The sequence below is a fragment of the Callorhinus ursinus genome, unplaced genomic scaffold (assembly GCF_003265705.2).
Source record: "Callorhinus ursinus isolate GAN/ISIS: 27379988/994484 unplaced genomic scaffold, GSC_fseal_2.0 scaffold8, whole genome shotgun sequence".
NCBI lineage: Eukaryota > Metazoa > Chordata > Mammalia > Carnivora > Otariidae > Callorhinus > Callorhinus ursinus.
The window spans coordinates 749,011-770,320 of NW_027397070.1; the positions used below are offsets into that span (position 1 = coordinate 749,011).

Here is a 21,310-nt window from a genome sequence, read left to right on the forward strand (position 1 = left end):
ATCATGACCTGAGCCAAAGGCAGACGCTTAATCAAATGAGCCATCCAGTACCCCAAGATCCAATTGATTTTTAACTTTTGTGATTGGTGTGGTTTTCTGATAGGCGAGGGCTTCAATCCATGTAGTAAGTAAAATGCTGTTATTAGTACACCAAGCTCATTCATTTTCAGATGTAATTGTTTCCAAGTTAAGGGTTCTTGAATGCAAAAGGATGTGGGGTAGTGAGACTCTCACTGGGACATAGAGAATTATGACATGACCCGCACAACTTGCTATACCAGGAAACCCCTCTTTCCTCTTCTGGGGCCTCAGGGGCACATACCCAACAATCCTTCCCTCACCCTGTCAGGCTCCCCTCATAGTACCGAGCCCTGATATTGAAGAAGAAGAAGAAGAAGAAGACATTTTCTATCTAGAGGGAGAACTCAAACATGTTGCTCTCCAGGCTTCTGAAGGTGGTCATGACTTCCATGTGCCTAGGTAGGGAGAGCCCCTGGGGGAATGTGCCTGCTCTATGATCTAAAACAAGGGAGATGGTCAGTGTCTTGTGGGTGTTGTGGGAAGGAGGGATAGTAGCGTGTAAAATAGAATTCTTTGTGCCACATCACTTATTTTGAAACCCCTGATTGCATTTCCTCTAGGTTCTCATTGGCTTAAAACTATTTTCTTTTTGTTTTTGTTTTTTTTTAGTGTAGATAATGACTTTCCGCATCCATGTACTATACTGTTTATTTTCAGCCCAGCATCACCCCAACCTATTTGGCTTTCTTCCTGTATATCAGAATAGAAGTTTGTAGCTGCTTGTCCCAAACTCCTTTCTAGTGTAGTTTTGAGGCATGTTCTGACCAGGTGATTTGGAAGGTGGAGGAGAAGGGAAGGGATACGTGAACCCAAAAATTTCCAGGCCTGAGTTTCTTACTTCACTCTGCATCTGGGAAACTGTTCCCATGTTGGCTGTGGACTCCTGAAGTTCGTTGATCTGAATCTGTGGAGAGTCACTTCCAAGAAACAGCTTGAGCTAAGCTTCCATCTATGTGTCTAGAGATAAATGTTTACAGGGATTTACAGAAGATGTGTCCCTCTCCAGAACTTTATCCTGATAATCCTCAGAAGTTTTTTGTTTTATTTTGTTTTATAAAACAAATGGTCATAAAATGGGAGCTAAGGAAGTGCTTGTTTTTGTCTTTGGTGCATTGTAGAAAAAGACTAGTTTTTTAAAATTTGTATAGTCACAGGGACATTTTCCCATGCTGACTCCAGACCTTTTCCCCTGATCTTTGATGACCATCTTGGCTGGAGGGCAGTAATCACAAATGAAATCTCACAAAACCATGGTGGGGAGCTTCAAAAATCACAAACTTGAGGGTGTCAATCCTGCAAAATATTCCTGGAGTTAGTGGTGGGATCATAGAATCTGTAATTTTAAATCACTGGCACATTGGTTTTACTATCAGCTATTGTGTGACTGTAAGCTGTTATGTCTTTAACAATTTCAAAAGCTGGGAAGAAGAGAATCTAAATCATGCTCCAGGCATTTGATGCAAATCCACATCTTCAGGGTTCTCTACCCTGTGGAGGAAAATTATTTGATTAAAGTATGGCAACATAATGATACACACGACAGCAGTGAAAAGCATCCTTGAGGCTAGATAACCACTAAGTATATGATTAGTACTTGTTGCCTGATTCATATATACTAGTTATGTTATCTTGGAGTCATTGAAATGGTGGAATAAGGTATTGATCTCAGATAATTTCTATAGGGATTAGATAACTGTGATTATGATTTTTTCTGGTTAGGATTCATATTTTTCACTTTTTAAATGATTTTGAAATGCAAGATATTTGAATATTGACAAGATAATGTGACATTTTTCCTCCTAAGAAAGATTTTATTAAAAATATTGCTTTCCTTACAATTGGTATAATTTAGGACTGAGGAAATATTGTATTCTAGTAGTAGTGATTCCTCAAAGGCTGTTTATTCATTATTTTTGTTTAATTTAGAAAATATGTAGTGAGTGTGTAATGAATGACAGTCCCTGTTCCACATGGGGGATGCAGGGCTGAAAAGTGAAGAATAATGACATGACTTCTTATTACTTCCTCTGATTTCAACTTAAAACCCTTTTCTGACATTCTATTGGATTATTGGCTGGCTCTGAATGGATATATGAAAATATAAAAAATGGTCACATCAAAAACAAATGATGTACTGTGTGGTGATTAACATAACATAATAAAATAAAATAAAAAAACTGTCTTAAAATGCTCAAGAAAATGTGTATCTTCTCAGCTACAGAGATGCCATGTGAAGCTGTGTTAAAGAACTTCCATATCAGGTAGAGTCTTAAGAACAAAATAGACCTGAAAGGTCAGGACTGCTGTTGTTCAGAGTTCCAAGGGCCACCTGAAGACTGACATGTGCCTCACGAAGTCAGGGATGACACAGATGGCTAACTTTGGGAGTCCTCTGGCCAACATGCACCCATTTCAGTCCCTGTCCACCAGGGGGTGCAGCTTCCTACCACAATCACATTTCCTGTGTGGAATGTGGGTTTGCACTGATCATTTCTCTGTCACTCCAACCTTTCTTCATGGTAAGATTGAAGAGCATTATTTAGGTGACACTCCAGAGATGAAGTGTTCTCCAGGCTTTGTGACTGTGGTTCTCTTGATGCTTGGTAAGTAAAATGCCTCTTAAAATTTGGATTCTTTCTTGCATTGTGTCGGCAAAACTTTTAACTATAATTTATCCAAGAGCTTTATGCTCAAGGTGACAAAGTCTCTTTTCTTTTTCCTCAGGACAAACCCATGGAGATTCAGTGACCCAGATGGAAGGCCCAGTGACCCTCTCAGAGAAGGCTTCCCTGACTATAAACTGTACTTACACAACGAGAAGTTACACAACACCCACTCTTTTCTGGTATGTCCAGTATCCAGGAGAAGGTCCAGAACTCCTCCTGAAAGCCTCGAGGGACAAGGAGAAGGGAAGCAAGAAAGGATTTGAAGCCACCTATGGCAGAGATTCCAAATCCTTCCACTTGGAGAAAGGCTCAGTGCAAGCATCAGATTCAGCTGTGTACTACTGTGCCTTGAGTGACACAGTGACGGGGACTGCAGGGGGAGCTGAGCACAAACCCTGAGCTGAACAGGGGCCTGGATGCTGAGCGTCTCTGCCACTGGAACCAGAATCCATTCTGGTTCCAGCAGAGTCTGTGGTTGTTTGTCCCTCAGTGTCTGCTTGATACAAAATCATACAAACGATCAGAGCATAGGAACCAGAAGTAACATCCCCCAACACCAGCTGTTCCCTAGTGACATTGAGAACAGTTTGATGCCAAGAGTTCCTCAGCCAGGGCATAAGTAATTTCAAGATAAAACCATGTAACAGTGAAGTGATTCTTGCTCATCCTTGTAGTGAACGTCCAGCCCCACATGTTGTTCAGGGCACCCTGGTGGGTATTGCTGTGTCTTATGACACTTTTAGAAACGCACAGTTTGCCTGAGAAGGTGGCCTCTGCCCAGTGTCTTCCTGACAGAGTACGACAGGAGAGGTGATGGGAGAACTTCAGCCCGAAACCACGTTTTAGTAGAGAAAGAAGGGAAGGGAAGAACGGAGGAGGAACACATGAACCTGAGCAAGGAAAAGAGAGGCCAGTGACCTCTGCCCTGGTTTCTTTTCTAGTGAATCAGGTGGCGACTCAGGCTGATATTCAACATGAAGGGGTGTGGGCAGAAACAGAATGGAGGAAGTGGCTCATGTCCTGGCCAGTTAGATAGATCAGTTGGCTTTCTGACAGTAGGAACTCAAGTGAGATCGTTCTCAGTGCCCAGGAAATACGGTGAGACAAAATGCTCTTGCACTGATGTTTCCTAACAATATAGATCGATAGGGGACACTGGGAGGGAAATCCTATAGATTTCTCTAACTCCTGTTTTACAACCTCTCACAGAGAGCCACAAATCATGGGACTGGGAGAATGTATGGGAGTCAGTGAAGTTGTGCAAAAAATAATAGAAAAAGCAATGTCTGTGTTGCAGTGCAAGACTTTGTCAATATTGTTGCTATCTTCTTTAATTATCATCTCCTCATCTGCAGAGTTTATGAATGAGCTATGATCAGAATATTAATACATTCCCTATTATATTTGTTATGTTCTTTGTTTAAAGTAATTTTTTATTTAATTAGTTTAAAATGTAAATTTTATTTTGAAACCTGTGTAAATATAAATGCATGTGAAAATATACTTTAAACAAGTCAAAAGAGTATATGATAAGAGTTTTCCTCAGACATTTGGATAAAATGTTGGACTTAGGGGGGGTGCCTGGCTGCCTCTGTTAGTAGAGCTGTGACTCCAGATCTCATGGTTGTAAATTTGAGCCCCATGGTGGGTGTAGAGATTACTTAAAAATATAATCTCTAAAAAAATCCAATTTTTAACCCACTTTAATAATATGCGTTTATCTCTTGAATTCTCTAAAACTCTATTTAAAAGATAGTAATGACATCCCAAAGGGTAGAAAGCTGCAAACACAAAGAGAAAGAGAAAAGAAGCTCTCAGCAGACAGTGACATCAACCAATTTTAGAAAATGAGCTCTATGTGGATAGGGGCAAACTTGCATGAAAGACTAGCTTAAGAGAAACCTGGGCCTACTGTGGAAGCACCTCAGTGTGTGCCGTGCCCTCCAGAAAGGGTCAGGGAAAAGAAGCACCACATATTTTTGGATAATTGAGGAAGATGGTGTTGCCAGCATTGGTGTGTGCGTGCATGGGTGTGTGCTTGTGTGTGCATGTGTGTGCCTGTGTTAAGGGTATTGGGGTGGAGGGAACTAAAATAAGTGGACTGACTGAGAAAATTTCTAAGTCACAGAGCAACCATGTACTCCACGGTCCTTTATAAGAAGCATGGATCACTTCTAAACCCAGCAGAGGGGAGCCTGGGTGGCTCAGTTGTTAAGCATCTGCCTTCGGCTCAGGTCATGATCCCAGGGTCCTGGGATCGAGTCCCACAGGGGCTCCCTGCTCAGCGGGGAGCCTGCTTCTCCCTCTCGTGCTCCCCCTGCTTGTGCTCTCTCTCTCTCTGTCAAGTAAATAAGTAAAAATATTAAAAATAATTTCCCCCAAATCTTGTGCATTACTAAGCTTTTTGTTTTTTTTTCTCACCAGTTTGGCTTTCTTTTAAGAACTTCATGGCATAGTAGCTCATTTCTTTTTTGCACTGAGTAAGATTCCCTTGTCTGGCTGTACCATAGTTTACTCACCCTTTCTTCTACTGAGGACATCTTGGTTGCTTTCTTGTTTCTGCAATCATGAATAAAATTTCTATAAACTATTTTGTGCAGGTTTTTGTGTAGGCAGTTTTCCAGTGATTTGGGTAAATACCAAGGATTGTCATCGCTAGATTATACAGTAGGAATATGTTTAGTTGTGTAGGAAGCAGATACTCCTGTGTTCCAATGTGGCTGTACCATTGTGCATTCCCATCAGCCACGAATGAGGTTTCCTGTTGCTGGACATCCTTACTGATGTAAAATAAAAAACAAATAGACCAGCCTTGAAAATTCCCTGGGCAGGGTGCCTGGGTGGCACGGATGGTTAAGCTTCTAACTTGGTTTCGGCTCAGGTCGTGAGATGGAGCCCTGCAGCATGCTCTGTGCTCAGTGCTCATTGCCATCTGCTTAAGACACTCTCTCCCTCTTCTTCTGCCAGTCCCTCCCCTCTCTAAAACAAACAAACAAACAAATAAATAAATAAATATTTCTTAAAAAGGAAAATTCCCTGGGCAGACAAAACTAGTTTAGTCAGACAAATAAAGCTTAATTTAGCTTATTTTGCAAGACTCCTTGACCTGCATCATTTTTTTTGCTGTTCTTCTGGAAATCATTAACGAAACAAACTGTTTCTTGAGTTTGATGTGAGGTACCCACTGACCAATTTCTGATATCGTTTACAGCAACTCTCTGACGTTGTAACCAACCACTGTGAAGAAGATACACTCCTGGTCTTCTCACTATACAAACTGCTTTCTTTCTTTCTTTTTTTTTTTTTTAAAGATTTTATTTATTTATTTGACAGAGAGAGACACAGCGAGAGAGGGAACACAAGCAGGGGGAGTGGGAGAGGGAGAAGCACAATATACCGCTTAGCCTCATTCCGTATTTTGGTTTGAGTGCTCCCAGTTCATGAGCTCCCCTTTTGATGTGTGCAACATGACACTTTTACTAATTACTATTTTGGCGAAATTCATTAGATTGACCTGGGCTATTTCTGAGTTTTTAACACCAGCATTTGGTGGTGTTAGTGTTTTAGATTTTTGCCATTTTAACAGGTGAGACCTGCAGTGTCTTATTTTTTTAAAATTTAATTTGTAACATGTAAAGAACACTTACCATGAGATAGAACCTCTTAAATTTTTTTTTTAAATTTTTTATTGTTATGTTAATCACCATATATTACATCATTAGTTTTTGATGCAGTGTTCCATGATTCATTGTTTGTTCATAACACCCAGTGCACCATGCAAAACGTGCCCTCCTCAATACCCATCACCAGGCTAACCCATCCCCCCACCCCCCTACCCTCTAGAAAGAACCTCTTAAATTTTTAAGTGTACAATACATGATTGTCGGCTATGGGTACAATGTTTTACAGCAACTCTCTATTCTTTCATCTTGCTCATGGATCATTAACTCCCCATTACCCCATCCCCAGAGTCCATGGCTATCTCTTCTTTGATTCACTCTTTGATTCTATGTGTTTGACTATTTTATTTTAATTTTTTAAAAATTTTTTATTGTTATGTTAATCACCATATATTACAGTGTTTGACTATTTTATTTTTTATTTATTTTTTTGGGTTTATAAAGCTTGTTTAATATCAATGTAACATTTTTTTTCAAAATTAGCATTAATGAAAGAATAAACAGTAAAGTTCTTCCTTATCTACAAAAGCTCCCTGGAACATTAAAGGTCCTAGCTATACCCACCTAGTACGAAACACTGTGAAAAAGCAGAACCAACCATTTGTTAATTCTTAGCTCTTTCCCTTCTTGGAGCATGCAAAGCAAGATTGCCTTTCTTGACAATACTAATCTCTATCTATATATGTTTTTTAAAGTTTATTTTTTATTATAACTCATGTTTGAATCTTTAAACAACTGTCTATTTGTTTAGCAAGGAAAAAGGTGTGTAGACCACTAACAATACTTATTTCCCCTTAGCCACAGGAACAAAGGCAGAGTACAGAATGGGCTCTAAGGGTAAGGCTCCTGACCCAGACTGAACCCCTTGCACTAAGATTCTAATCACAAAAATCACACTGTTTTGGTAACAGGTTCCTGGACAGTCTCCTGACTTATTTCCAGTGACTGCATGGCTTCATCCAGGCTGCTCATCACTGTGGTGGAGAGGAGAGCACTGGAATGAACATTCTCTTTTTCAAGAGACTTCATGGTTTCCAGGCTGAGCATCATTGTGCCTTCGCACGGCTTCCTTCGCGGCTTCACGGCCAAAAAGCGAATCAGCCTTTTGGCACGCTTGCGGTACCGGCGTCTCCCCATGATGAAGATTTCAACCTTGCCCTCGGAGTTGCGCTTTCTCATTTGGAGTAGGACTTTGAACTCCCGCTCGAATCCCGGGAGGAGGACTCTGCTTGGACCGAAAATCTTTTCCAGCAGACGTGCCTCTACGTGAAGCACTGATGGCTTCAGAAAGTGCTTAAACTTACACCAGGACTGCTGAGTGTGCATAAGGAGCCAACTCCTGGAAAGGGAACACTTCTTGCTGGCTCCTGGGCTGTGGGGTCCGGGCTGGGTCTTAACCCTGAAGGGCGCCATTGCTCGTACTCAGGACCGGATCTGCCAGTGTTTGACTATTTTAGATACCACATTTAAGTGGAATCATACATTATTTGTCTTAATGTGACCGGCTGATTTCAGTTAGCATAATGTCCTCAAGATTCATCCACATGCTTGCATATTGCAGGATTTCCTTTTTTTTTTCTTTTTAAGGCTGAATAGTACTACATTTTATGTATATACCACATTTTCTTTATCCATTCATCTGTTGTTGGACATTCAAGTTGTTTCCCTAGTTGGCTATTGTGAACAGTGCTGTAATGAACATACGAGTGCTTAATATCTCTTCAAGATCCTGATTTCAAATTTTAAAAAAAGGTTTTATTCATCCATTTGACACATACACAGGGAAAGAACAAGCACAAACAGGGGGCAGCAGAGGGATAGGGAGAAGCAGACTCCCCATTGAGCAAGGAGCCTGATGTAGGGCTTGATCCCACGACCCTGAGATCATAACCCCCTGAGCCAAAGGCAGACACTGAACTGACTGAGCCACCCAGGCGCCCCTCTTTTTTTTTTTTTTTGAGAGGGAGAGAAAGAGAGAGAGTGAGTTGGGGGTGGAGAGGGCCAAAGGGAGAGAGAGAATCTTAAGCAGGCTCCACGCTCAGCAGAGAGCCTACCATGGGCTCCATCTCAGGACACTGAGATTATGACCTGATTCCGTATCAAGAGTCAGATGTTTAACTGACTGAGCCATCCAGGGGCCCCTCAATTCTTTTTGATAAATACTCAGAAGTGGGATTTTTAGATCATATGGTAGTTCTACTTTTAACTTTTTGAAGAACCTCTATACTGTTTTCCATGGTTGTACCATTGTGCATTCCCACCAAGAGTGTGCAAGTGTTCCGACCTCTTCACATTCTCGACAATGCTTGCATTTTGTGTTTTTGATAATAGCCATCAATTTTTTAAATGTATAAAGTATGGATGATATCAGAGAATTTATTGTAAAAGTACTGGCAAATACATTGAGATAATCATTATTAAGAAGAAGCTAGAGTGATATTTCTATCTTTTGGAAATAGCAATAGTAACCATGTCAAAAACCTAGGATCTGTTTAATGAAGGTTCTCCTACCTTGGGCATTTTCCCTCTGCATCCCTGGATGTTGTAATATAGGAAAATTAAATATAGTGTTTACTGTTTTCCCTTGAAATGCTGACACCATGCTTGTGCAGGCCATTAACCATTATGAAGAGGATCAGAAGGTCAGTCGGGTTTATCTGAATCTACCAAATAATCGTACTCCAAGATCCTATAGCAGCCAGAGATTATGGCGGGATGATAACTTTGATCATAGATTGTCAGAGAAGAGATAAGAGCATGTCTGACGAACCGTGAGAGACGATGGACTCCGAGAAACACACTGAGGGTTCTAGAGGGGAGGGGGGTGGGGGGATCGGTGAGCCTGGTGATGGGTATTAAAGAGGGCACGTTCTGCGTGGAGCACTGGGTGTTATGCACAAACAATGAATCATGGAACACTACCTCAAAAACTAAAGATGTAATGTATGGTGATTAACATAACAATAAAAAATAAAAAAAAGAAGCTAGAAAATTACACATGTTTAAAGTATGTTCTTTTTTCTGTCACTGTTAAGTTGTGGCTAGTGCCAACATTTTATTTTATTTTATTTTATTTTATTTTATTTTTTTTAAAGATTTTATTTATTTATTTGACAGAGAGAGACACAGCGAGAGAAGGAACACAAGCAGGGGGAGTGAGAGAGGGAGAAGCAGGCTTCCCGCCGAGCAGGGAGCCCGATGCGGGGCTCGATCCCAGGACCCTCGGATCATGACATGAGCCGAAGGCAAATGCTTAACGACTGAGCCATCCAGGCGCCCCGCTATTGCCAACATTTTAAATAGTGGAATACATAATAAGAATGTCCATTTTCACATAATTGCATGACAGTGCGAGGTGATATTTCACTGGGGCTTTGATTTGCATTGTCCTGATGATCAGTGACATTGAGTATTTTCTCACATGCTTGTTGGCCATTTGAATGTCTATTTATTTATTTATTTATTTATTTTTTTAAAAGATTTTATTTATTTGAGAGAGAGAGAGAATGAGAGATAGAGAGCACGAGAGGGAAGAGGGTCAGAGGGAGAAGCAGACTCCCCGCTGAGCAGGGAGCCCGATGCGGGACTCGATCCCGGGACTCCAGGATCATGACCTGAGCCGAAGGCAGTCGCTTAACCAACTGAGCCACCCAGGCGCCCTGAATGTCTATTTAAAGAAATGTCTATTCTAGTCCCTAGACTGCTTTTAATTGGCTTATTAGTGGTTTTTTATTTTTATTTGTTTTTTTATGTTTTAAAATTTTTTATTGTTATTAGTGGTTTTAAAAAAATTTTTGTTATAGGAGTTCCCTTTATAGTTTGGATATTAACCCCTTATCATATATGTGGTTTGCAAATATTTTCTCCCCTCTGTAGGATGACTTTTGATGCTGCTGATTGTTTTCTTTACTGTACTGCGCTTTTCAGTTTGATGTAGTCCCCAGTGTTAATTTTTCCTTCTGTTCTGTGGGCTTTAGATTTCTCATCAATGATAATTCACAAGTGCTCTCTTTTCAAAAAAAAATAACTTTTAGGGGTGTCTGGGTGGCTAAGTGGGTTAAGCGTCCAACTCTTGATCTGGGCTCAGGTCATGATCTCAGGGTCATGAGATTCAGCCTTGCTGGGCTCAAGGCTGAGCTCAGAGCCGGCTTAAGATAACCTCTCTCCCTCTTCCTCTGCCCCTCACCCTAGCTGGCATGTACTCTCTTTCTCTAAAAGAATAAACAAACAAAAAACTCTTAGTTTGTTACTTTTTCTATTGTTTTGCTATTTCTGCAGTAATCTTTGTTATTTCACTCCTTCTGAAGACCTTGGGCTTACTTTATTCTTTTCCTAGTTCCTTGAGCTGTAAGTGGGAATCTTTTGTTGGGATATTAGACCTTCATACATAGTTCCTAGGGGGGTATCTAAGACAAAGGAACACTTTTATTTAGGAAACAATGCACTGAAACATATAAAAGATATATTGTTAAAAAGTTTAAGATATTTGTATGTGTAGGTATGACTCCAAGATTGCTTTTTGTGATACATTTCATTTAATAAGATACTACAATTGACCCTCCTAGTAAATAAGTGTGATGTTCGTAAACAAGAGAGTTGAAGTCTCCCTTGATGCAAATTTGCACTTGATTTCTTGTGCAGAGAACGATTATACACAATTTTGGTGATGGTTTCTTAACTTCTCTTAATGTGTTTTTAGAGGAATTAGAATTGTGCACTTTCAATTGTTCTTAAAGCATTCCCAGTTGTGAAAGAATGGAGACTTGAGGCACCACTGATGAAAATGTGGAAGCTGTTATTCACACTCGTTTTTATCCTGTGCTCTATCAAGATGTGGGATTTGCTTAATTTTACTTTCATCCTTTTCTGTAAATCTCAGTTTCTTCTTGGTATTTCATTTCTTCCAGTTTTCTTCTCTTTTCTGTTCTCTTTTCTATTGGAATATTAAATTTTTTAACCTCTGTCTTTCCTTTCTTAGATCTTCCCTTTGCAGGAGTTCCCTTAGTTTGCTAGCTAGGTGTTCTCTCAGACAGCTTTGAGTTCTTTTTCAGCAGAACTGACATTCCTTGGGATCTCTCTGGTGGGTGTGGTGGCGTTGGCAGGCGAAGAGGGATCTTTAGTCTTTGCACACAGAGGCAGCAGTAAAATCCCATCCTATCTGCTCATCTTTCTGGGCTGTTTTCTTTTAGGTTTGTCTCCTAAGCAATATGTAGCAAGATTTTAAAATTTTGGTTCGATCCAATAATTTCTTTTTATCAATGTTTTCATTATTGATGTATTTGAAGTCATTTCTAATATTTTGGTTTTGCTTCATATGCTTTTGTTTCCTTCTTTATTTTTCTAGGCTGTCTTCTGTTGCACTGGTAGAATTTTCTTTCTGTTCTAATGACAAGTATCCTTACATTGTGTGTGTTTGTGCTTGTGCAAGTGTGTACAATTTTTATATGTCTAATTTTATTTTGTAACATTTTCTCCTCTTATATACCACTCCTTTTCCTTGGGTGTGTTTTTTCTCTTGCTGATTTACTATATTTAGAAAACCTCAGTGTCTAGCTGGAGCAAACTGTCACTTATGTTCCTATCAGGACAGTAATTTCAGAAAGAGTTCACCAAAAGAGCTGATAAACTACAGTTGCGATGCACATTAAGAAAAATAATAGAAAAAAAAAACCATCCAACACAATAATCAGAACAAGTTCTCCCCATTCTTCCTCAGGCCCTTTGTCCCTGACTTTCCTTTTCCTGGAGTAATTTTCACCTAGTAGGCTCATGGCTTGTTCCTTCAGTTCTTCCTAGTCTCTGCTCCTAGAAAAACGTGTTCATAGTGAAGAATGCTTAATACATTTTATTGCAGGGTAGTATTCATATTTAAAAAAATCATCTTAACTATTACTCAGGAGAGTAAAGGATGTATAAATGCAAGTATATCCACAATATGGAATATAGTGGTACAAGGGATGTATATGGGTTAATATACTAAGACCTACAAAATTTACTATTGAGTTTATAAAGGAAGTTACAGAAAGGTATACCGAAAATGTTTATTTGTATTATAACAAAGTATAAATAAAATACTGTCCGTTTTCTGGTTATTGAAATCTAGTAAAACACCTTGAAACATCAACTCCAATCGTACAAGATGAAGAACGACTTAGGGTAATAAGTGACAAAAGGGCCAGAATTGGGAGTGGTAATAAAAGGGATTTTAGTCTATAGGTAATGTTTTATTACTTTTAATAACTCATATATTCAAAATTCCTCCTATTGTTAGAAGTCATAAAAGCCCTCATAAAGGTTTATGTGTATTCTCTTCTATTCTTTCACCAGAAAGGGGAAAAGAGAAAATGATCACATTCTTCATAAAATTTTGTAAAATGACCCAAAGTATAAGCATTTCTACCTCCTCTGGGATCAGATAGTTTTTACCTTTCACGCTCCTTAGGGTCCTACTCATTGATTCTATTAGTTATATACATTTTTGCCTCCCCTGTAGACTGTAAACTAGTATATTATCCACTTTTATGTATTATTTTAAAAAATTCATTCATCCCCTCACTTACCACTTTTATTAAATTCCAGTTAGTTAATATACAGTGTTATAGTAGTTTCAGGTGTACAACCCAGTGATTCAACACTTCCACAGAACACCCAGTGCTCATCAGGACAAGGGCACTCCTTCATCTCCTCGCCTATTTAACCCATCCCCAGCCCTCTCCCTCTGGTAACCATCAGTTCTGTTTAATTAAGTGTCCGTTTCTTGACTTATCTCTCTCTGTCTTATTTTTTCTCTTTCCTTATTTGGTTTGTTTCTGAAATTCCACATGAGTGAAATCATATAGTATTTGCCTTTCTCTGATGACTTGTTTCCCTCAATATTATATTCTCCAGCTCCATCCATGTCGTTGTAAATGGTGAGATTTCATTCTTTTAAATTGCTGAATAATATTTCATTACTCTTTTATAAATTCTTAGATCTAGTAAATTATCCCACTGAAACTAAAGGCTCATTAAGTAATTACGGATTTCTTTTGAACTAAGGTAATGAAATCAAATAAAGAGCACAAGGTGAGATTTACCAAATTATTTTCTGATATCAATTTCCGTACAATTCCATTTTAAAAGTAGGATTTGGTTCACTTGTAATCCCCAGTCAATCTAAGCAGGTATCTTCTTTTCTGACCATCTGCATCACCTTCATCAGAAAGTTTGGAATGAATGGGGTTGGGGGCTGTTTCTGCTGAGTGGCTTGGTCCGAAGTGGTCTTTGCTGACCTCTTCAGTCCTCTAGGGGGCACTCTAGACCTTAAAAGAAACAAAGACTGATGGTGCAAGGGTTGAACAGTTAAAGAGAGAACAGAAATCACGTGAGCCAGTCCAATTATAGATAGCAAAGGTTAGGGGCAGGGTTTGTGTAAAGTTCGGTTCAGGTTTTCAGTTCTGCTGTTGCATATCAGCTTCAGACATCTGGAGGCCATGTCTCTAGAAATTCATTATGCAGATAATTCTTCACAGGTAGCAGAATAAGATTATTTCTGGGCATTGTGAGCATGGACACTCAACAGAAAACATCCCATTACCTGTTGTCAGTTGTTATGAATAAAATCCCCCAAATTTACTGGTCTTGAAATTATTTCAAAATCCCAGGTATCTGACCTTTTATGTATCTCTGCTGAGAGTGGAGGGGACAAGACTGAAGAGGAGAAGAAAGGAAAAAATAAGGAAGAAAAAGAGAAGGAAATGGAAAGGACAATATTGACTGTGACCAGCAATGTGTGGCCTGGGCAGACTCAGCTGGGTGGGTGAGCAGGGTCCATGAATTGCACAGGAGGAGTGGAGAGGTGAAAGTTAGAGGACAGTATGCAGACATTTATTTTTCGCCAACCAAATTCTGATTGCAGTAATAATCTATGCAGATGGTGACTGTCTGTCTTGGTTTCTAGAACTGTCTTGATTTCAAGAAATTGTGGTTACTTCAGCAATACAAAATGCATGCTATCAGTTTGTTTTCCTTTATCAGTATTTGCATATAATCGAATTCTCACATTGTCTGTCAAACTGTGCAAATTGGGGAATGGAGACACTCTTCGCTATGATTCTTCAAGGTTTTATGTAACCCCCATTGGGCCCTGACTCTTCTAGAAATATCATTTACCTTTCCTCACACACTAACCCACACATGTCTTACATAAAGTGTTTCAAGAAAAAAACCCCTCTTATCCTCCTATATTGGAAATATTGCCCCTACCTGCCTGCACTGTTGGCAAGCACAATTTTGGAGAGATTACTGTGCAGTGTCCTGGGTCACTGTGGGTGGAGTCTCGAGGTCCATAAATGACAGAGCTGAGGTGTGATTGGTGCTCAGTGATTCTGTTGGAACGGTATGACTGTAAGACACAATTTCTCTGAATCCAAGACTCTACACTCTGCACGGTAGGCAGAAGTACCTCATCAACTAGACAAGGAATTATGAAGAGACGCTGGCGAGCTCTTCTGGGGCTTCTGTGGGTCCATGTTTGCTGTGAGTATAGATTTTCTCAGGGTACTCGGGTGGGGTCCACAGCCCACAGTGGTGGGGGGAGCTGACACTGAGCTCCTAGAGGGTCCTACATCCTCTGGGGTGTGTCTCAGGATATTTTACAAATTTGGAAACTGCATCAATGACCCCCTAGAGACATCACTTGTGTTTGTTTTTCCCTTCCCACGCAGGGGTAAGAGGGATGGAGGTGGAGCAGAGCCCTTCAGCCCTGAGCCTCCAGGAGGGAGCCAGCTCTACTCTGAAGTGCAATTTTTCTAGCACTCCAGACAGTGTGCAGTGGTTCCAACAGAATTTTGGAGGCAGTGGCCTCACCCGGCTGTTTTACATAACCTCGGGGATGAAGCAGAGTGGAAGGTTAAACTGCACAGTGAATACTAGGGAACGGTCCAGCACCCTCCACCTCCTAGACTCCCAGCTGGAAGACTCAGCCACCTACCTGTGTGCGGCGCAGACACAGTGCTCCCTGGTGATCTGCAGCCTGCACCCAAACTGCAGCTGGGCCTGCAGCCCCAGCCCTTCCCTGGGGCAGGCATTTGTCCCCAAAGCAGGCATTCCATTTTTCAGATATTCAGATTAATGTTACAGCATGTTTTTCCTCCTAAAATTAGACCCCTCAGGGCTGTCACTTCACTCACATTTCTTGCTCTTTTCTTTCCCAGAAAGTCCTTTGCAGGTAAAAAGCTCTACCATGGAGCCGCTGGAGCAAGTGCCTGAGACGCCCATAGCCAATGCCCTGGGAAACCAGATCTCCCGGCAGCTAGCATATAAATTATTTGTACGTAGTCAAATGGAAAAGGTTCTGAAAATTAGATGGTCTTCAACAAATAGAGATGACTGAATTTTTTAGTTACTGTAGATGGTTTTATTTTCAAAGAATAGTAAGGATAACGTGTATGTTTTTTGAGTTTCTGTTCAGCTTTTTCACTCTGGGAAATACAAATATAATAAAATAATTTTATTGAGAGTCAGGCGCTCCACTTGTCTTATTACATATATTTTCTATTTCAGTAATGTAATACTCTGTAAATAAGTACTTTTATTTTATGCACGAATTATGGGAAGATTTTAGAGCATACTATTCCAAAGTTTGTGAATCTGAGGTGACATGAGAGCTTTATCCTCTGAATACCTGATATAGAGGCCCTATAGAATCACAAAATCTGAATGATTTTCTTGATCAATTTGTACAATGTGTTGACATATATCACTGAGAAAAGTATCCATTTCAGTTATTTCTAAATAGCACCTTGTGTGGGAGAGTTCATGGAAATTTTCATTCTGTTCCATGAAAATCATTGCTCTTCCTTGCATTTTGAATGAATCTATTACTCATGATTTTATAACATCATGTCCAGTTTGAGAAAGAGAGCAGAAAGCTTCCAGGACTACCTTAAAAGAACCCTTCTCTGTTGTAGCCAGAGACAAAGACTGCTGACCCCAAACCCAAAGTTGAAACTTGCATGTGTAAGGATTCCAGCACAAACTGAAACCCAGCCTGCTTTGTTTTTTATTTTGATGAAAGGGCATTGATAGGAAGGACTGGGCCCCTGAAAATTCAGATGGAGCTAAATGCACAGACTCCCTGGGGCGCCTGGGAGGCTCAGTCGGTTAAGTGGCTGCTTTCGGCTCAGGTCATGATCCCAGGGTCCTGCGATTGAGCCCCGCATCAGGCTCCCTGCTCGGCGGGGAGCCTGCTTCTCCCTTTTCCTCTGCCTGCCTCTCTGCCTACTTGTGCTCTCTATCTCTCTGTCAAATAAATAAATAAAATCTTAAAAAAAATAAATGCACAGACTCCCTGAAGCTGGGAGCAGAGCCAGCTTCTTGAGCATGTGACCTGTGCAGTTACACAGCCCCCCGCTCTCCCAAGGAACCCTGCCCTTGGTTTAATGCTGTGACATCACTGTCTTGCAATTAATATTAATGTTATCTTTGTACTTGTCTTGTATAAGTGAGTCCCATAGTTGGGAGGAGCACGTGCCTGAGCAGAGAGATATGTGGGGCGGCAGGACACAGGCAGGGACACATGCAGGCTCAGGCTCTGGGTCACAGCTGTGAGCTGAGCAATTGGCGGGGCCACCTGTGGTACCTGTGCCTGCTTTGGACTAGCTGGGGCTTTGACAGGCAGCAAAGGGTGTAGTAAATATTGTCAGGAAATTACTACAAAATGAAAGTGTATACATGGACATTTCAATAAAGTGGTTTGGCAGTTTCTTACACAATTAAACATACTCTTAACTGTATGATCCAGCAGTGGCTTCCTGAGTATTTATCCAAAGGGTTTGAAAACTTACATCCACGCACACACTTGTACACAGGTGTTTTATAGCAGTTTATTCACAATCACCAAAACTCTGAAGTAAGCAGCATGTCCTTCAATAAGTGAAGGAATAAAAAAATGGTGTTACATCCAAACAACGGAATATGATTTGCTGCTAAAAAGAAAGGAGGTATGAAGCCAGGAAGAGATAGGGGAATCTTGTATGCATTTTACTAAGTGAATACAGTCCATCTGAAAGGGCTACATAGGATATGATTCCGATTCTATGACATTCTGGAAAAGGCAAAACTATGGAGGGAGGAAAAGATTGTGGTTGCCAGGGTTGAGGGGAGCAGGAGGGATGAATAGAGCACAGAGCATGTTTAGTATAGTGAACCTACACTCTCTGATAGTATAATTGTGGATACATTCCTTATGCATTTGTTCACACCCATAGAAAGTACAACAGCAAGAGTGAACCCCAGATAAACTGTGGGCTTTGGGTGACATGATGTGGCAGCATAGGCTCATCCATTGTGAAAGAGTCACGGGGAAGGTGATAGTTGGAAGGCTATGCCTGTGTGGGGGCACGAGGTACACTGGAAGCCTCAGTACATCTGCCTCATTTTTCTTTGAACCTGGTTGAGATGGTTGAAAAGAACAAAGTCTTTAAAACATTAAAATCAGAGACATGAAACTAATGTGTATGAAAAGTTAAAGCATTTTTTAAAAATGGCTTCCCTAGAAACATTACCTAATGACACCTTTTCCCTCCTCAGTAATTGCATTGGAGGACATGCCATCTATTTTGATTTGGGAAAATGAAATCACTTCAAGAATAAACTCATATGGTTATATTTTCTGAGTTTGCAGCTTGATGTTTTCTCAGAATTTCTTCTCTTTCAATACTTTGCAGAATATAAGACACATAGCATTCAAATAGATTTCTTGAAGCATGTCAGATTTCTCTATGCAAACTGTCCAATATTGGGTCAAATTGTTTCCTATAGTCGAAATAGTAATAACTGATGGAAGTTACCCCCAGCTCCCTTATCATTGAGATTTGGTCCTTTACTTTTGTCACAGTCAACTTAACTGACTAATGATTCCACATTTTGATTGTTGGTATTGTCAGTCCTCTGGGAATAAATAGCAAGGTCATGGGCATGACCAAGTGGGAGGAACAGAGTCTGAGGTAAGAGACATTTGAAATATCAAATGATCTTCTCTCTCTTACTCTAATCCTTGGCTTCCATGTTCCTTTTAGAAATAGTTTTTCCTCCATAATAGACAATTGAGGATGGTAGATTTGGCAGAAAGGGAAGGTTTTCTATTTTCTTTGCTTAAGGGAGTAAATCACGATTCCTTCCTGATTTCAAACATGTACACCTGGCCCATCCTAGAATAAACAGCAATAGCATCTACCTCTTTCTAGCTTATTAACAGTGACTCAGTAGTGTGCAGAGGTAAACTCTTGGTCTCCACATTCTCACTGTGCACTTCATCCCTGAACTAAGATATAATTTGCTTGACTGATTGCTGCCTTGATGCATGTGAGTCCCTCAGAGACACAGGCTAAGAGAAGAGCATTTCCCCAGTGAGAAGACGGCAGTGCACCTGTGCTGATGCAGAACATGTGGAGGGTTCATTTTAGTGCATCTGATTGACTAGGCTATGGCAGAAGTAGGGTCTTTTTCTTATTGGCTGGTAGACAATGTGGGGAAGTACTCTGTTAGAGGAAAGAAGGGACTGCCTGATAAGAGAAGTAGCTGAGCTGGCTGGAGGTTGCAATTCTGAAGCTGATCTTAACTGGGAGGAACCATGAAGACATCCACGGGAGCTTTAATCATATTCTCGTGGCTGCAGCTGAACTGTGAGTTGAGGGTTTATGGGAACCAGACTATATTAGTGGATATTCTTCAGAAGTCAAGACTGGCTTTACTCAGGTTTCCTTCAGTTAGTGTAGAAGAAGAGAATTCTGAAGCAGACTAACCTGGAATCTCTTCTCCTTTCTCTGACCTTTTCTTTCTGCACAGGGTTCAGCCAAGGAGAGAAGGTGGAGCAGCATCCTTCTACCCTGAGTGTGCAGCAGGGAAGCAGCTCTGTTATCAACTGCAGTTATTCAGACAGTCGTTCAGACTACTTCCCTTGGTATAAGCAAGAGCTTGGAAAAGGTCCCCAGCTCCTTATAGACATTCGTTCAAGCACGGCCACCAAAGAAGACCAAAGACTCACTGTTTTATTGAATAAGACAGCCAAACATCTCTCCCTGCACATCGCAGACACCCAGCCTGAAGACTCAGCTGTGTACTTCTGTGCAGCAAGCACACATTGCTTCCCAGGCACCTGCTGCCTGCACTCAAACCTGGGTGTGGGGCAGCCCCCTGTCCTTTGACAAAGACCTTCAAGTATAGCTTTTGTGCTGTTGTTTGTCTGCAAGTGGAAGCTAATGTGTTAGACATTAAAGGCATATAATAAGACTATTAGGATGGAGATGACCCAGACAGGGTTAGAACATTTTGTTGGACGACTGTTGTTTAATGGATTCTTGAATGGAGCTAGTAATGTTTTATTTTGAAATTAAGGTTTTAAAGAACTATACATTTGCCATTGAGACTACTGTCCTATAAATAACCCCTTAGTACCAATGTACAGTCCTTTTTATGGATGAGCACTTAAATATTGTGTTTCAAAAGTAGCATTTTTAATTTTTGTGATCTAAAATATTACATGCCAAATATAGAAATATGAAAAGTACAAATATGAATGTGATAATTCTGTAATATATAATGTTGTTAACATTCTTTTGGTCTCTAGCTATTTTTATTATAATCAGATTCATGAATTTTTCACTTTATGGATTTCAATTTGAGCATTCCCCATTCCAATTCTTTATGTCAAACTTCAGCATTGTTTTAATTTCATGTTTAAGTTTTCATTTAATTAGTGCATTATAATACCTTTGTGAGGTATTTAATTAAATAGAATTTCATTTAATTTGGTTACTCTGTATTTCAGGCAAAATCTGACCACCATTTCTATGTGCTTTGATCACTTTCTTGCTCAGGAATTAGGTCACAGGTTTTCCTTTGGAGCCCAGGGATGGTATGTACTATTTGTGTGTTTGAGGGAAATTAAGATAGGGAGTGATTTGACAATATGAGCTTCAGATAAAACTCAGAAATCTATTCTCATTTATAAAATTCTGTATCTGTTCATAATAACTCTCTCATAAAACTTAGGAGACAGAATTTTGTATTTCATTCATTTCTATACTTTCAGTACCTAGGAAAACTTTTCCACATAATTGGTTATCAGTCGATGTTAACGAAAGAAGGAAAGGACAATTCTGTTACTGACTCATAATTTTAATTTAAGCTTTCTGTTTGAATTATATTTATAAATTGATTTGTGAAAAATTAAAGTCCTTAAAGTATATATGTGATTATTTAATTGTTTGAGAACATAGTGCTTCTTTCCATTTTTATGTCTCTTTTTATTAATGATGCTCTGCTGTTAGAAGGTTTTTCAATTTATTCTTGGACTTGTAATTTTGTTATCATTGTAATGAAAAACTTTCTTTCTGAGGTATATAGAAAAACTTTTATAAGCATATATCAGCCACCTTATATTATTAGTAGATTGCACAAAGGCATTTGGACTAATGGCTAACATAGAGATGAGGTTCTACCAACCTCCCTCCACATGTTCATGTATGACTGAATTAAACATTATTAACCACAACCTTTATTTTAGAAAATTATTTCTCTAGTGCTGCGGAGTAATCAATGGAATGAAACAAATTGAGTAAATATTTAATTCCCTCATTCTCCCACCCCTGCTGAAGGGTAGGCTCCTTTCAAGGTCCCTCCAAGTCTTCTTAACTAACGATGGATATAATTGGCAATTGGTAGGGTGACAGTGCTTCCTCTTAGCTGAGTTATGATTGCTGGGTATTTGGTAACTGGCTTTCTCTTGCTGGGAAGTCCTCAGATCAAATTCAGTTTATCATATCTAACCAAAGGAGGTTAGAACTGTAGCCCAATATGTCAATGGGTTTGATTCTTTCCCTCCTTGTACCACTAGCTCCT

The 21,310-nt window shown here is 39.9% G+C and overlaps 1 long non-coding RNA gene across 2 annotated transcripts; it reads left to right on the top strand.

Annotated features, from left to right (window-relative positions):
* Nucleotides 1-14,796: 14,796 nt before the first annotated feature.
* On the top strand, nt 14,797-20,963 carry LOC112822616 (uncharacterized). 2 transcript variants are annotated; one of them, XR_012378925.1, is made up of 4 exons: nt 14,797-14,944; nt 15,133-15,506; nt 15,622-19,092; nt 19,256-20,963. It is a non-coding gene; the product is annotated as an uncharacterized lncRNA (long non-coding RNA). The 2 variants fall into 2 exon arrangements; XR_012378924.1 differs by having other exon boundaries at nt 15,133-19,092.
* Nucleotides 20,964-21,310: the final 347 nt, after the last annotated feature.